This window comes from Parasteatoda tepidariorum, chromosome 8 (genome assembly GCF_043381705.1).
Source record: "Parasteatoda tepidariorum isolate YZ-2023 chromosome 8, CAS_Ptep_4.0, whole genome shotgun sequence".
In the NCBI taxonomy this organism is placed as follows: domain Eukaryota; kingdom Metazoa; phylum Arthropoda; class Arachnida; order Araneae; family Theridiidae; genus Parasteatoda; species Parasteatoda tepidariorum.
Genome location: NC_092211.1, coordinates 42,600,468 through 42,617,624, shown reverse-complemented (window position 1 = coordinate 42,617,624; position 17,157 = coordinate 42,600,468). Strand labels below are relative to the sequence as shown.

The 17,157-nt window shown below is 25.5% G+C and overlaps 1 long non-coding RNA gene across 2 annotated transcripts; it reads left to right on the top strand.

Moving 5' to 3' along the window:
- The first annotated feature begins 355 nt into the window (after positions 1-355).
- On the top strand, positions 356-16,721 carry LOC122269077 (uncharacterized). Of its 2 annotated transcripts, XR_006224967.2 has the most exons (3): positions 356-498; positions 1,125-1,209; positions 2,521-16,721. It is a non-coding gene; the product is annotated as an uncharacterized lncRNA (long non-coding RNA). The 2 variants fall into 2 exon arrangements; XR_006224966.2 differs by having other exon boundaries at positions 356-1,209.
- Positions 16,722-17,157: the final 436 nt, after the last annotated feature.

The following is a 17,157-nucleotide window of genomic DNA, read 5'->3' as shown; positions in this document are numbered from 1 at the left end:
TGTCTAAATTGAGGAAGTGGCCACTCAAATGAAATCACCTCTGCAGAGGGTTAAAATTGTGATGGTATGTCTTTGGATGATCCCTAATGATGTTTCCCAGACCGTCGCTAATATCCTATTACACAGTTATTTAATTAAATTTTATTATTAGCTATTAAATTTTAAAAACAGTCTTGAAAGGTGTTGTTGCAATTTTCTCTGCATGCTGCCATATGCAATTTACTCGAAACATTTCGCATATGCGTCACGCTCGTCCAGGACTATTAGACGCAGTGTGAATGGTCTAATTAAATCTTTACGGTGATAGTTCATAGTTTGGACAGAAATAAGCAGCCATAAGCGTAAACAAACAAAAGTAAACAAATTTGTTCGGAGCGTAATTTTGTTGAAGCCAGTGGAAGCAGATACTTTATAAAATCTCCATATATTCATTCAAATTTTAACTATTTTCTATCATTTTTAAAAGACAAGTTTAACTTATAAAAATTTTATTGTTTTGTGTGTTTTTACAATTATATTTACTAATTACCATTGCATTTAATATCAATGCTGATTTGTCTTTTAAAGTTGATTTATGAATAATTTCATAATTAATAATAAATTTTTAAAGCATAATTATTAGTATATATAAATATAATATAAATTTTAAAGCAGAATTTAATAGAAATAATATAAAGTAAAAATTCTAGAGAAATTTCTTTTTTCTTCATTAACAGCTTTAATATTTTATGAAATAATAGCTCTTTCAATTTCACCCACAAGAGTTTTTAAGTTTCGCGTTTTGTGAGCTGAAAAATATTCTCTTAACCTAATTAATCTACACAAAAAAATTAAATAATACCTTTATTCTCTTTATTAGAAAATCATGTCAGAATTTCATTGTGCTAATTTTAATTTATTATTTTATTCGAATTGTTTGTTTTTAAATATGTCATTAAAAATGTAATTTACCAGAATGGCCACTTTACTGGAATACCTAAAATTATGATTGAATTTTTTTTTAATTTTGGTTTAAATAGTTACTAAATGATATTAATGCACTTAATTAAGATAGAAAATATTCATTTAGTGTCATCTTGATAATTTTTAAATTGTGTTTGTAATTTTGTTCTATGTTCTTTCAGGTGTAGTATTTCTTCGTCGATTACTAGTAGAAAATCAACTGCAATTGATGTCAACTTATAGATGGAAATTCTGTTCTTTAAAATTGTGATTTATTTTACTACTTTAATCTTTATCTATACTTTATAGGGTGTTCAAGTTTTTTGTCAATATCCTGTTTATTATTTCAAATTTTCTTTAAATTTAAACCAATTTTAAACACACAAATTTCATATTATAATTATTATTACAATTTTTAAGTTATCACTCCTATTTTACTGTATTCAAAGGTTTTGGTAAAAATATCTGGTCAACTGGTAAACCTATAAATTTACTGTATTATAACTACTCTAAAAACAAAATGTATTTGGTTTATCATGTAAAAAATTTTATTACTCTGTTTATGAAACTGTAAACCTTTGGAGAAAGATATTACTACTATCTGCTGTTTAATAAAAAGGAATTAATTATTAAAATTGTAAATTTATAAAATTTCAAATAATACAAAAAAATTATCACATCTAAACTGGCATGGTTCACCTTAAAATTGAATTTGCAACCCTTTATGGAAAAAATGATCATGTATTTTTTAACATTAATATGCAGGAAATTTACTAGAGGTTAAATAGAAGGATTTTAAAGAAATTCCATAAAAAGAGACTGAAGATCACAATCAAGTTTTTAATACAACTGCAAAAAGTAAGGGGGGGGGAATTAAACTATGGAAATTCTGATTTGTTAAACCAGGTCATTATATTAAATAAATTAGTTCATAAAGGCAGTCGTTTAATTAAAGTTGTAATTCTTGCTTCATCAATCTGTCTCAATTCTTCAACCGAAAACTAAAGTCCCCTTTGAGGAGACCCTTGTTTAAATTCCAGCGATCATTATATTGCTTTTGACTCTTACCAACCACAATGCTACGCAAAAATATCTCCTTGGTAAATTGGTAGACATATCACAAGTTAAAACTCTTTGCTGCCTGACCAACTGAGAAGTTTTTTTTTTACTATTTAACACACACACGGATTGCATTTTCTCAAAAAGTCTCCAATGAAATAAGGTTGTCATGATACTTTCACACAAATCCAACGAAAGATCAACACGTTATAAAATTAAAATAAATAAATATCCCTGTTATTATTGTCTTTTATTGAATAGCAAAAAGAATAACCATGTTGTGTGGGAAAGCAACTGAGCTATTAATTGAGTTCATGGTCAACAGTTAAAGAATTTCTGTTGACTATACGACCTGATGCCTAGTGCATTATTTTTAAGTTTTTTGTTTAACTATTCTTTTATAAGTAGACCTAAAGCTATATATTTATATAGTTAACTGATTTGAAGTTTTTTATTGTTGCCTGCATTAATGAGTTTTTAACTATAATGAAATGTGTTTTAATTCCCTTTCTTTTTCAGTTATTGATTATTATGGCATTTTTCCGAAGCAGATGAAGTGCAGCTTCTGTCCGTATATTACTTGGAAGAAAAGCAATTTAGTAGTGCACACCAGAAAACATACAGGAGAAAAACCTTTCATTTGTACTCACTGTTCTAAAAGATTTTCTCAAAAAGTGCATCTTCAGAAACACATATTCACTGTACATTGTTAATATACAATTTTATCACATTATTGGAAAAAATATTTTTCAAATATCACACACAGGTTTTTAAGAAATAAAGGGCTCAAGGTAATATAGTTACCAACGGTGACATGTTTCATCAAACTGTTCTTTAGTATTGTTTTCAGGTGAACACTTCCTAAGTTTCTCATTAGTCCTTCTTTATAAGTCTCCATTATATAAAAGCACAATAGACCAAAACATCTTATTGCCTTTGTGTAAATTGTGGTGTTTTTCACCAAAACACTCACCTGAATATTTTGAAAATGTTGCTTATTGTTATGTTGCTCCCAGCCCTTCAATTAAACATCTATAATTTTTACTAAGAAAAAGTCACACTAATAAAATTGTGTATGAATTATGTTTTGTTTTTTCCATTTTATCATTTTTTTTATTATTTTTTAACTATACAGTCTGACTGAATAGTTATTAATATATATACATAATTATAAGCAGTCAATCTTAATTAGTTTGATCTTTACTAGTACGCATAGGATGAAAGTTATTGCAGTCATTAAAAATAATGAATGTTATTCTTTTTATATTAAAAGTATGTTTAATTTTTAATTCTGGCAGTTGAAATATAAATAATACAGTTTATCTTCTTCGATGTGAGATAAGAATTCTCTTCGCGTATTTTATAGAAATTACAAACTTTCATTCTCGTTTTAATTACTTATCCTTAATTTTAGGAAAATCCACACAAAAAAAATTTCAGATATTTTTTTTATCCTTTGGTTTTATTCAAATATTTCTTCTCTTTAAATAATGCCCTTAATTAATATCAATGGCATTAGCAACTTTAAATATATATGTGGGTCATTCTCACGAAAACTGTCATTTTTCAGTTCATAAAATCCCAAAAAAGTAAAGTGAATAAAAAGCTCTGAAACTTTTTATATTAATAGAAATATGTAATGACATTATAAAGAAAGTATATATCCTATAAATTATACTTAATATTTAAATTAATTAATTTTTTAAATAATTAATTTATAATTAATTAATTTATAATAATTAATAATTAATTAATTAATTTAATAAATAAATTAATTAATTTAATAAATTAATTTATTAATTTTTTAATTTATTTTTCAAATTAATTAATAAGTAAATTAATTATTTTCACTATTTAAAAAGTGAGGGAATGACACTAATAGTGAGGGAATGATATTTTATTTTAATACATGTTTTTATCTAAGTTACATCTACCTAAAGTTTGAAAATGATAACATACTAAGTATATCTAATATTTATTATAATTTAGTCTTATATATTTAATAGTTTTTACAGGTTTGGGAAATAAAATTGGCTGGCACGATTGAACAAAAAAAAATTTGATAATATACTCATCTTGAATCATTCCCTCACTTCAGCGTCATTCCCTCACTTTATACACTAGTGAGGGAATGACGAATTCAATAAAATTTAAAAATAACAGTTAGGCCTAATTAATTTCTGAAGTCAATCACATACAATTATATTCATACAAGAAAGCAACATATAATTATCCACTTTCTCGATGAAGTTGTATTTTATTTTACTCTAAAAAATGACATGAGGGAATGACAAATGTAAAAAATTTTACCTGGTTTGATTCATTCAAATTTATTCCACAGCAAAGCTTCTTTAAGTTGAAGATGGAAACATACTGCAATTTTGTTCTATGATGCCAGTTGTTAACTTCTGAAGTTTTTATTAAAATATTTTTATTCTAAGAAGATTGCAGGTGATAAGAACATTGTTGTGAGGGAATGACGCGAAACACTGGGGACAAAGTTTAAAATAGTGCTGTGTTAATATTTTTATCAGAAATTAAATTTAAAATTGATTTTCTGAATTCTATATTTCAGTATTCTGAAATAAAAAACACGAATTTGTAAAAAAAAAATTCTTATTTCAGAAACAATTTTTTTCTTTTTTTAAATCAGCAGTGGGGACAAGTGAGGGAATGACATATTGGTATATTTTAATTACCTAAAATAAATAAAAAATAAAAATTGATAATTTTATTTTTATTCTTTTGTTAGCTTGCATTCTGAAGGACACTTTCCCCGATTTTTTTTTCTTCTTAAGCTGTAAAACAAACATAAAATATACTGGGGACATGAAAATGACTGTTATTGTGAGAATGACCCATATATATTATATATACACATAATAAAGCCTTTACTAGCCTTGTTGTCAAGTCTTTACTAAAGGCTTGACAACATTTTGAAAACGCTAGCTAGAAAGATGATATTGCGAGACTATTATGCAGTTATAATCTTATGTTTAATGGTAATTAAGTAAAGTATTATGGTTTAGATTAATGAAATTCTTTTCTTCCTGGGGCTACAAGCCAGAGCTGTCCTAATTAGGACAGTTCTAGTTTTTCTATTCTTCTTTTCTAGTTTTCTGTTTTTTCTATCAGATTAAGACCATTAATATAATTCATGAAACTTGAATATAATTTATAAAAGTTAACTTTCCGGGAAAATACTTGAATTAAATTTCTTCACCTTGTAATAGTGCAGTATTTAATTTTTCAATGCATTTTCTTTGCCAAATATTTTTGATTGAAATGTTTTGCTTTAACACAGACTAAATATTTTGCTCTGAAAAATATTTATACATTATTAAAAAAATATTACTTGCTTATGCTTGAACAAATTATGCATGATTTGCACTAATTATTAACTTCAATTTTAAAAATGAATGCTTATGCATAAATTGATCTTCAAACTTAAAGTATAAGTTATGATAAGATTAATTTTTTTATAAACATGAATATTTATGCATGTATTAATCTTCAAATTAGAAATTATGATTGCCATTTTATGTATCTGTATTTTTAACTTCTTTGTAATTACTCTGTTCTCTTGACTAATTGGCATTTTAAGACACATTTGAATTTTCATTTAATATAAAATTTTGGTGTGGAATAATTATGTTGCCATTTATCTATATGTTCTTGATAAATGTAATTTATTTTACTTAATAAAAATAAATCTTCAACTTCAACTCAATCTTATAATCAATATGCCTCTTTTCTCACCTTCTGAAATAACTTATTGAATTTTTTCTTTTTAATTACTCTTTTCTCGTAATTTTAGTTTGGTCTGATAAATTTACTTAAATACTTTTATATTAATTTTTGTTCACCTATATGAAACTAAGTTTGTTTTTAATCTTCCTTTTGAAGCATTATTTTTCTGTTATTTGAAAAACATAACAGCTTAAGATTTACATGAAAAAAACTTAGAGCCATGAAAAAAACAATGAGTGAGCTCAACAGCTAAAATAATAAGTTCAGTTTTGAGAATTTTATTTAGTGTTAATATTAATGTTAGTAAATTAAATTTTAATTTAATTCTTTTTTAAATTTTAATAAATATCAATTTAGTATAAACATGCTAAGTTGACACTTATGTTATAATTTTTTTCTCTTTGATAAAAAAAATTTAAACTAAAAATATACATTTCTTACTAAAATCGAAAATTTATTATTTTTTTATTTCTTTATTTGCAAGAATTAGTATAAAAAAAAAACAAATTTTTAGTATTCTCAATTTAACTAGTTTCAACTAAAAATATAAAACAAAACTATGTGTGAAAAATATATCAACTTAAATATTTTCGTTTAATCATATTTTTTTTCTTCACAATTGAAATATTATTCCTATTTACTATTTGTTTAATGGCCTCTTAAAATAAAGTTACATGATTTTTTTTTTTTAATATTTTTAGCAATAATGTTCTTAAACATTCTTGTTTATAAATCATATATCTATTTACATAGATTCACTAAAATATCACATTTTACTACAAAATGCTGTAGATTCTTTGAAAAGTAAACAAAAATTTGTGAATTTTACATACTTAATATGTTGTGTTTTGTTTCAAATTTTAATGCTATCAAGGAACAGCATTAGCAAAGTAAACAAATTGGTGGTATAAATGTGTTTAATAGGTTTTGTTTAATTGTGAGTTTTCATTACAAACTTTAAAAAATGCACTTTTTATTGTTTGTTTAATTTCATAATGTACTCAAACTCATCTAGCATCTATTTTAGTTTTGCTAACTATAAATTGTGTTACAAATATTATTGTCTTTTAAATATTTTTTATAGTTACTACTACTCTTTAAAACATGCATTAAATTTAATGAAGCAAATTATGTTTTTAATTTTAGTTTTTATCGAAGATGAAAGTATGATTCCAGAAATTGAAATCATAAGATGCAACATGTGTTCATACAGCACACATCGCCGTGGCAACTACAATGTTCATATGCGGAAACATACTGGAGAGAAGCCTTTTAGTTGCACCAATTGCTCTCAAACATTTACTCAAAAAATTTCTCTGCAAAGACACATAATGAAAGCTATATGTACACAGAAACGTAACAAGAAAAAGAAAATTGTTGTAGTTAGTAATTTGATATCCATTGACAATAGCCAATCTGATATTTTCCCACTTTAGAAATTCAATCGTACAATCAGCATGGTATATTCAACATGATATTGTATCAATTATTTTACCTTACTCTTTTTGATTTAAAAAGAAAGACAAAATAATGCATAAAATAAGTTAATTTAGATTTTGCTATTCTTTTTTGATTCGAATGCTACTTTATTTAATTACAGCATCATATTCACCAAGTTATTATTTTCTTCTTGACATATATCATTCCTTTGACAATGATGAATAGTGACTTCCCTGTTTCCTTGCAATCAAAACTACTATAGGAAATAATACAATGACAATTAACTTCGCAATAATAAAAATTTATTTTATCAATATTACAAGTTTTAACAATTACAACTACAGCTAATTTATTGTTACTCTGAATTTTTATTTTTCTGCTGATATCCTATCAACACCTGTCCCTTTGCTCTTTTTGTTCAAAGAGGAACAAAAAGACATTTGTGTTAAAAAAGTTACTTTTTACTTTGTGAATTATTCCCCCAAATAGTTTATTTTAAAAGTTTGTTTCTTGCATTATTCTCACATAAATTTTTTTACCCTTGTTTCATATATTTTGTCAAAAATTTTATTTTGCACTTTTGTTTTATGTATTCTCTCATTTTTTTTAAGGTACAAAAATGATTTAATTAAAAAATAATCTTAATGTGCTCTTTAGTATTGATTCTATTTTTTGAGGATTTAATTTTTAAAAATTTCAGTTTTTATAATCCTTTGATTTTTATTTGTGAATGCCAAGTATAACCAAAAAACATCTTATACATCAAGATCTTAATTTTTTATGTATTTGTTATTGATAGTTTTCTGAGTCTGTTTAATATACTTGTTTTGTTTTTATATGTGAATTACTTTTTCATTTTGACTATAAAATTTTCTAAATTTAACTTTTAAAAATTGTATCATTACATATTGATATTTAACATTTCTTTATTACTTCTAAAATTATGTATTTTTCATGAATTATTTCTTTTGAATATAAAATTAATCATGTTAAATATTTATAAAAACTGTATAAATTTTTTACTTTGAGAGCAAAATAACCTAAAAAGTATTAGCTTGAAATTTTCCCTTTGTTAAAATTTTATTAATATTTCTAGCAATTAAAATTAAGGTCAGTAGTGAATGCAATTTTTTTAAATTATTATGAAATAAAATTTATATGCATGCATTGGTTTGTAGTTTAGAAACTTTTTTCAAAGAAACTTGTGTTCAGTCCATCAATTTTTTTACTTTAGCAAAATGAAAATAATTTGTTAAACATAATGAGTAAAAGTTATAAATTAGCTAAATTACACTTATAATAAATAACAAAAAAAGAGTTTCCAAAGTTACCTAATCATAAATTTCTTAAATTTGTTATTTATTTTTTCAATTTATCTATGCTTTTTCTAGTATTTTGTAAACTTGTTATTAAGAATTTAAATTGTCAAAATATTTCCATTATAAATTACTAATGCAATTTTAAAATATATATATTTGTTAAAAATAGCACAGAAATTACGTGTGGAATTTAAATCTCAGTGTTGATTTCATACAGAACTCTTATTCTAAAACTTATTTTGCCAAAAATTATTCGTACAGAAAAACAGTATAGTTTTGCTAATATTACTTGCAACTAAGATGGAACTTTAGGTAATTTTTTTTTCTTTGTTTTAAATTTCTATTTTTAGGATATCTTGTTTGTATAACATATATATAAACATATTCTAAGGATAACCTTGTGTAATCAAATTTACTTCCAAGCAACTTTAAAATTTTATACTTAGTAATCTTATTATGAAAAAACGTGTTATTAAATCTGTTGCTGTTAAGCAAATTAAAATTCATAAACTGAATTATGAAAAGTACCTTTCATAATTTAAAAATAAAAATTGTGGTCATATATGTATAGTGGTCATGCTTAAGAGTTACACCGCGACCAATGCACCAAAATTCATAAATCGGTGAAGAATCTAGAATATTAGTGCATGTTTATTTTGCCTTTGTAGGCTAAATTAAACCAAACTAAGTGTTTAAGAAAGAATAATATTTTTTTTTATTCATTAGGAACTTTCATACTTTAAAATATAGCTTCTTTTTTGTTTTAAATATTATTGTTTTATTTATCAATAAATGGGCATATTAATAGATGGATGAAGTGTAAGATTTATTATTTGCCAATTATCAAAGATTGTTTATTATTATTATTATTCTATCTTGGGGACTTCTTTTTTCCTTCTTCCCTTACCTTCATTTTTTTTAACATCATTTGAAATGAAAGTTAATTTTACTTGGCATAGAATTTTGTAATTTTCGAAATCTTTCTACTGCATATTTAGTTAATAGTTTAAAAATTTTACTTTTAAGGTTTAAAAAAACCTTACAAAAAATATTTATTTTAAAAAACTAAACATAGTTGAAATCAGGAATATTTTTCATTAATTCTTTTTTACTATTGCAGAATATTTTCAGATTATTTTTTAATGAATCGAATTGATTTAATTCAATTTCACATACAATACTTTTATTAGTTATAAATTATGTTGACTTTTAAGTTAATAGAAATTATTTTTTAATAAAATAACTGATCTAAAAAAATGACTTCACTTTGAATTTAACAGATATAGCAAAATAGTTGTCACAATCAAGATTTGAACTTTCATCATAAAATATGTTGCAACTAGCATATATTTATCACACGAAATAAATTGTAACTAAAACTTTGTTTATGTAGAAAAAAATCATATTTTAGTGACTTAAGCTTCTTAGCAATTAAAGCTCCTATTGTTCTTTATTTTGTTATCTAAAATTATGCTAAATCTGCCTTATATATATATATATATATATCTTAAGGAGAGGATCATCATGAAAGTGTCAATTGCATTATTCAATTTATTTTTAATATGTCAGTGGTTAAGACGCTGAACTCTAATTATAAAGGACTATAGTTTGATCCTCAGTAGCAGCTTGATGCACACACAACTTTAGATCAATGGATAACAGCTTATCTGAGAAGTAAACATGGCCTACGGGCAATGCTGACCACATTGCCACAATCATGATGTTAGTTTCAAAATGTTGAAGCCTTAACCTCTATAGCCTTCTGGCCTACAATAAACTGTTGGGGGAATGCTTATGTATCTGTTAATTGTTTTATTATTCTACAAAAGTATTTTTATTAAATATTAATAAATTTATTACAAAATGTTATTGAATGATGTTGATGTTTGAAATTTGTTCTTATTTTTTTTATTGTATCCGAGCATTTAAAAAATTAAAAAAAGGATAAATACAGTCACTATGCTATAGCTCGAAGTGCAAAACTTGAAAATTAGTAATTGGGTTTCTATATCATGTTTGGACCCTTTTATCTTTAATTTAATGTTAAATTTTCAATTATTTTTTATTTTAATTACCCTTAACTTGGTTTTATTAGTGAAACGATCTCTTAAAGCTGAAAAAAGGAAGAAAAAATAAGTTGGTAACGAAATAACAATTTTTTTCTCCTTTTCTTAAAATCTTATGCTCAATAGAGTCAACTGGTCAGAAAAAGTTAAGTCAGTGTCAGAGTAAGGGTTAACACGAGTGAGAAGTAAATACCATATATCCTGGTGTATAAGTTAACCCCTTATTTTTGATTATGAGATAGCAAATTTCTGATATGTCAGGTTTATAAGTCAACCACAGAAAAAACCAAACACAAAAACTTCTATTTTATTGTATTTCCAGCTTACAACAACCACAGTATTAGTATGAAATATCGTTGGTGTCATAAAAATCCTCTTGCAACCAGGTTAATTGTTCGTTATTTTCTTTTCCATGTGATGTAAATGCAGGTTAGTTTCATTGAAGAATCCCTCAAAAAGGGTTTGATTCAAAATTTTAAGGCTGTGGAGCCCCAAATCCAATGTGAGTCACTTGTTCAATTCCAGAAATAAAATATTATAGAAAAAGTATTATGTATTAATTAAAATATCAGATGGATTGATGTTTTTATTGCTACTATGAGATTCAAGTTATTGCAGATTGGCTGTAGTTACCTGATTTAATTAATTGAAGAATTTGTTATATTGATTTATTTTTCCAATTTTTAGAATTTCTCATGAGACTACAGGACAAGACGGTACTCCCAGCTACATTTAAGTGCACCTATTGTGCTTATAAAACTTGGAACAAGAGCAACATGAAAGTTCATCTAAGAACGCACAGTGGTGAAAAGCCTTTTAAATGTCCAAGTTGCTCTAAATGTTTCACACAGAAAATAAGCCTTCAAAGACACATGAGATTTTCTTGTGTTGTTCAGTTACCAAAACAATAGTGATAAACCAAATTGTGTTCAGACAATAACCATTTTGTACGAAAAGCTTTCATAAATACATAAATTGTTCTTGTAATGATAAATATATATTTTTTAAAGTTGGGTCTGATGTGGTTGTAATTGTGCTGTTTCAAACTATAATTTATGGTTTAATTTTATATAAAATTTTTGTGATTTTGAATTACTTTGTTGCTTTTTAAGTTTAATTGAAGGAATTTTGTTGAAAAAAGTTCTAAGTCTTAAAATTAGAAGACAGCTAGTATAAGTTAAACTGTAGTTATTTTTAATTTTAAGTTACATTTTGCTAAATTTTATAAATTAAATATTTGATTTACTTCTGTTATAAACAACTGTTTAGTCATTCGTGTTTGTTTCAAAGCAAAAGTTGCATTTACATCAAGGCTCGAAAAACCGCCCGTCCACCCTTCCTCGGCAGTCAAAAATTCCCCGCGGACAACAAATTTCTTGAATCCTGCGTCCGCGCAGACGGCCATTTTCCCGTTAATGTTCGTGATACATTTTCAATTTTTGTTATCTTACAAGAGTCTAGCTCCTCACTTCTAAAATGACCCTCTAATCTCGAAATACAGCAGCATACTGTGCATGGTGGAATTGATGTTTTCTCTGTCTGGGAGTACTGCAGCGGTTGAAAGGGGCTTTTCAGCGATGAACTTACAAAAAAACACATTACTTACTGGTCTTAAACAAGAAGCGTTAAACGCATTTATGAACATCTACCTAAATAGAAAACCTCTTTCAGATTTCTGTGCAGAAACCTCTGTAAATCATTGGCTTGATTGTGGAACTGGCAAACGTCATATTTGATTCATTTAAAAAGCGCAGTACCATCGGATGAATTGACATGATAATTGACAGATAACTTAACCTTTGTTATTTAAATTATTTCATCAAAGAAATAAATTATTTCATAATAGAAATACTAGGTTTTACTATTAGTAAGCTAATATTTCTTTTATTACTGTATAATGTAATCCTAGTAACTACTAATTCATTGTGCAATTTATATAAATGTTTGTAATAAATAAGAGAAAATTATATTTTTATTTATTTAGAGGCGATGGGCTAGTTTCAAAGGAGGACGGGTACATTGTACACAAGCCGTCCTCGGGGACGGGTAAAATTTCTGAGTTTTTTCGAGCCCTGATTTACATACAAATTTCATAACAAGAAAAAATTATGTTTAAATTACTTTCTCAACTTTAATTTATATTTGAATTTTTTAAAATATTCAATTATTTTGTTATTTTCAGGGTTAAAACATTGCGAATTTTAAAAATTCATTTTTAAATAAATAACTTTGTTTTATTTTCTTTGAAATATTCAATATCTTTTTTTTTTCATTATCAACAAAATAATTTGTACATTTAGTAATGACTAAATTACTTTTTTGATGTTTGTTTACTCATAATATCTATAAAAATTCTTATTAATTGTAACTTGCTGACTGAGTTGAGTAACATACATTTGTTAATATTTTATATACCTTATTTTTTTATTTTTGTTTACTTCATTTTATCACTCAATCAGCACCATACTTTCATGTTTTTAAAAATAAAACAATTCAAAATATATTATTGTATATTTCAATGGAATGTGATGCATGGAAAAAATTTGATGTGAAGTGGTGGTATCTTGATTTTAGCATTATTTAGCAGACAGGCAACTAAAACTGTAAAAAGTGGTTGACACACAATTCATTTTTATTTATTATATTTTCTCTTTACTTATTCAATGGTAACTAACTACCACTATGATTAACATTTTAAATTATTCATATTTAAACTAAAACTTTCTTTGCATTCACTTTCAATAAAAAGTTTCCAATTATAATCTCTTTTAATAAAACTTGGAGTTTTATTAGTCAATACTTTTTGCATTTTTAGACAACCTTGTAGTAGGCACTATATTACACTAAAAAATTGTGAGAGTGAATTTTGGCAATATTGTGTAAAAAGGCAATAAAATAATGACTTTTGATAATTATGTATTGTACGAAAAAAAATTTGAAGCAATGAAATTTTAGTTTTGATACATTGTGCTATAAAATAGTAAAATAATCCTTTTTTTGTGTTGATAATATTGTATTTAAATAACCTTGGAATATTTGTAATTCTGTTTCATAAAACCCAGTTTCTCTAAGCTGAAAATGGAACTGAAATTTGTATTTAAAAAATTAACGTATCGAATTAAGCTATAATTATTTCTAGTTCTATTTCACAAATTCTGGGTTTAATGCAATTTGATCCCAGTATGCTTTCAAGTGTTACCTCTCACTACTACCAAGATATTAGTTACTACCTCATTCTCTCAATACTCTATAAACTTTATTTATTTGTATTTTAAAACATAAGGTATAGAATTATACCTTATGTTTTATACCTTATGTCTTATACTTGAAATAACTTTTCTTTTACCCTTTTTAGCATTTTTCAACACCTTTTTAGAATTTTACCAGAAGACTCCAGTAAAAGTAATGAAGTGTAACGTTTGCCCCTACAAAACATATGACCGAAGTAATTTCAGAGTTCACCTAAGAAAACATACTGGTGAGAGACCTTTTAAGTGTTCTCGGTGCTTGAAATCCTTCACTCAGAAAATTTCTCTTCAACGTCATAGTCTCAGTTGCAAGCCGCTCATCATCTAGTTACATTGGATGTTTTTTCCAAGACTCAGAACAAGTTTGTTTAGACTCTTGTTTTGGTATATTGGTGGCTTAATGTGAGAAAAACCAATGTTTAAATGTGCAGAGGTGATTGTGCTCCTGAAAAAATCCGGATTTTTTGCTAACCACGATCCGGAAGTTACCTGAAATTCAAAGTACAGAAATTTCAAGAAATCATCAATCACATTTATGTATGAAAATTCTTGTATATTTTGTTTAAAAATATTAGAACTAGAATTTATTCTTGGCATCTCTTTCATTTGTAAATATTTTTTCTAGTAGTTTAAAGAATGTGATAAGAAATAAAAAAGTAAACTTATAAGTAATTATTCATTTAAATTATACTGCATATAATTTATTTAGAATTTCATTTTTTGAAAATATCCAAGATTTAAATTTATTAGACATTAATTTTTTGAAATGCGTCATTAATGATTTTATTCAAGAAATTTTCTGGATTTTTGAGTTGGGCTCACAATCACCCCTGAATGTGAACAATTGAAATATTAGCAATCTGTAATGGGGGGGGGGGTGAGATTTGAGCATTCATTATAGTCTGTAATTGGAAATTGTACTATTAAGTTCAATCTTCCATTACAACAACCCTCCTATTATAAAAAGCAATTTATCAAATATCATTTTCTTTATTAAGCTAATTAAAAGTCTTTTTTTTCCTCCCTGCCAAGCTCAACAGAGGTAGAGTGAAAATTTTAAATGTGCTTTTTAATCCTTTTGATTTTAATTTTCTCTAATAAACTGATGATGAATATTTACTCTGGATGTATCGTTCAAAAGACTTAAAATTCAAGATTGTTATCCAATTTACAATTTGAGATATAAAGTGTGTAATATTACAGATTCTCTTTTTATTTTTCGTGACAAAATTATGCCAATACAATTCTGCAATCAGCATTTTTTGAAAGTTAGTTTTATATTATGTATTTGTTTGCTTTTAGGTTTTTGATAAATATCTTTGTTTTTGTGCAATAACTATAAAAAACTCTATACAAAAATTTAACTTAAAATCTTAAATGGCGAAGAAAGAGGCTTAAGTTGAAGCATTTAATTATTTTTCTTTTCATCTTAATTTCTAGTAATTTAATTTTGCTTCAAATATTTTACCCATGTCTTACCATTGACGAGCATGCATTGTCCATGAAATAAAACAAGAAACACTACCAGGGGTGATTGTGAACCCAAGTCAAAATTCCGGAAAATTTCTCGAGTAAAAAAAAAAAGGTTTAAATCGAATAATTAGAAAAAAATTTAAACAAGGTTTTTTCCTTTTTCTCAATATTTCTTAGTTTACTTAAAATATATTTAAAATTTTACACATACCTATGAAAGACCTGGTGAAGTAATTGAAATTTACAAAATTTATGATTATAATAACTATTTACTGATAAAAAATTAATATTAATCTTGAGTATAAGCTTATAAAGTAACTGGCTCGCCCTTACAATCAAATAAAATAAACTGTGTTTTTAAGTTCCACCTTTGAAAATTTGATTTCCAGAAACATTTGTGATCCATGATTTTTTGAAGCGTCTGAACCTTCGATCACCAGAAACTTCCGGATCACGGTTAGCGAAAAATCCGGATTTTTTCCGAAACACAAACAACCCTGCACTACTTTTATTTATCTGTTAAATTAACCATTTTTAAAATTGTTTTTATAACATAATTTTGAAACAAAACAGTGTATTGGTCAATTTTAGTAGTCATAAGTGTTAACATATTTATAAGATTTAACTAATTATAATAAAAATTATAAATTTAATTTTTTTGAAGTTTTTTTTTAACGAAAAATTATTATGAGGATTTTGTATTTATAAAATTATATTTTTCTCTCTTTAAAGAACAACTTTGGCTGTAAGCAATGCAGTGACAAAAGTTGGCACCATTTCAAATGGATTACATAATTTTGAATATTAATATTAGCCACAGATCTATGTAAATACTAAAACCAAATTACTATTATAGTAATTTAAATTCTTAATACCTGAAAAGTTTTCTTTTTAATGTATTAAAAATAAAAGTTTCATTATTAATGTGTCTATATTTGTGTATTTAAAATTAATACCAACTAAATATCTATAATTGAAATATAAATAAAACAGAACTGTTGATCTATTTTATTTCGAAAAGCATTTATTGCAACATATGAAAGTTATTGTAATGTATTTCAAATTTTGATTTATGTAAAGTCATAAAGTCAGTCTGTAATTAACATGTGTTGTACTCAGTAAAGTCTTTTTTTTTATTGTATATCTTTTTTTTCCAATTAATAATAAAATAATTGTCGTATTTAATTGATAGCTAAAGAACATAGAAAAATATTCCATTTTGTAAAAAAGCTGCATAACTTTTTTAAAGTTCAATATATATTAAGTCAAATTACAAAACAGCATAATTTGTACTAATATAATCGATGTTAACTGTAAATATTTTATGGTTGTAAGTTTTGTGTAGTCTTTATTTATTTATTTTTTTTAATTTTCTTGTCAATCTGTTTTTGCTATGTTCTGATTAAAAAAATGCATAACCTTAACTGTTTCAATGGTATTTTGTATACAATTTGCTGCTTAATAGTTGAGAATATAATTTGCTTTGTTTATGTTTTTAGACATTATTAATTCTTTTCTCGTGACCTCCATGCCAATGGAAATAAAGTGCAGTTACTGTTCTTACAAAACTTGGAATAAAGGCAACTTAAAAGTTCACCTACGGAAACACACAGGAGAAAAGCCTTTCAAGTGCTCATACTGCTTCAAATGTTTTTCACAAAAAGTTCATCTTCAGAGACATCTTTTCAAATCATGTCCTGGACACAAACTATGAGCTCTCTCTTTACAAACCTCGATGATTTGTAAGGAATTTCGGACCATCATCTACGTTTCTACTCTCAACATCAAGTATACTTGGAATTTTGAACCATCTTACCATGATCAAGTATATTGTCCTTTTTTTTCCATAGCTCTATTTTT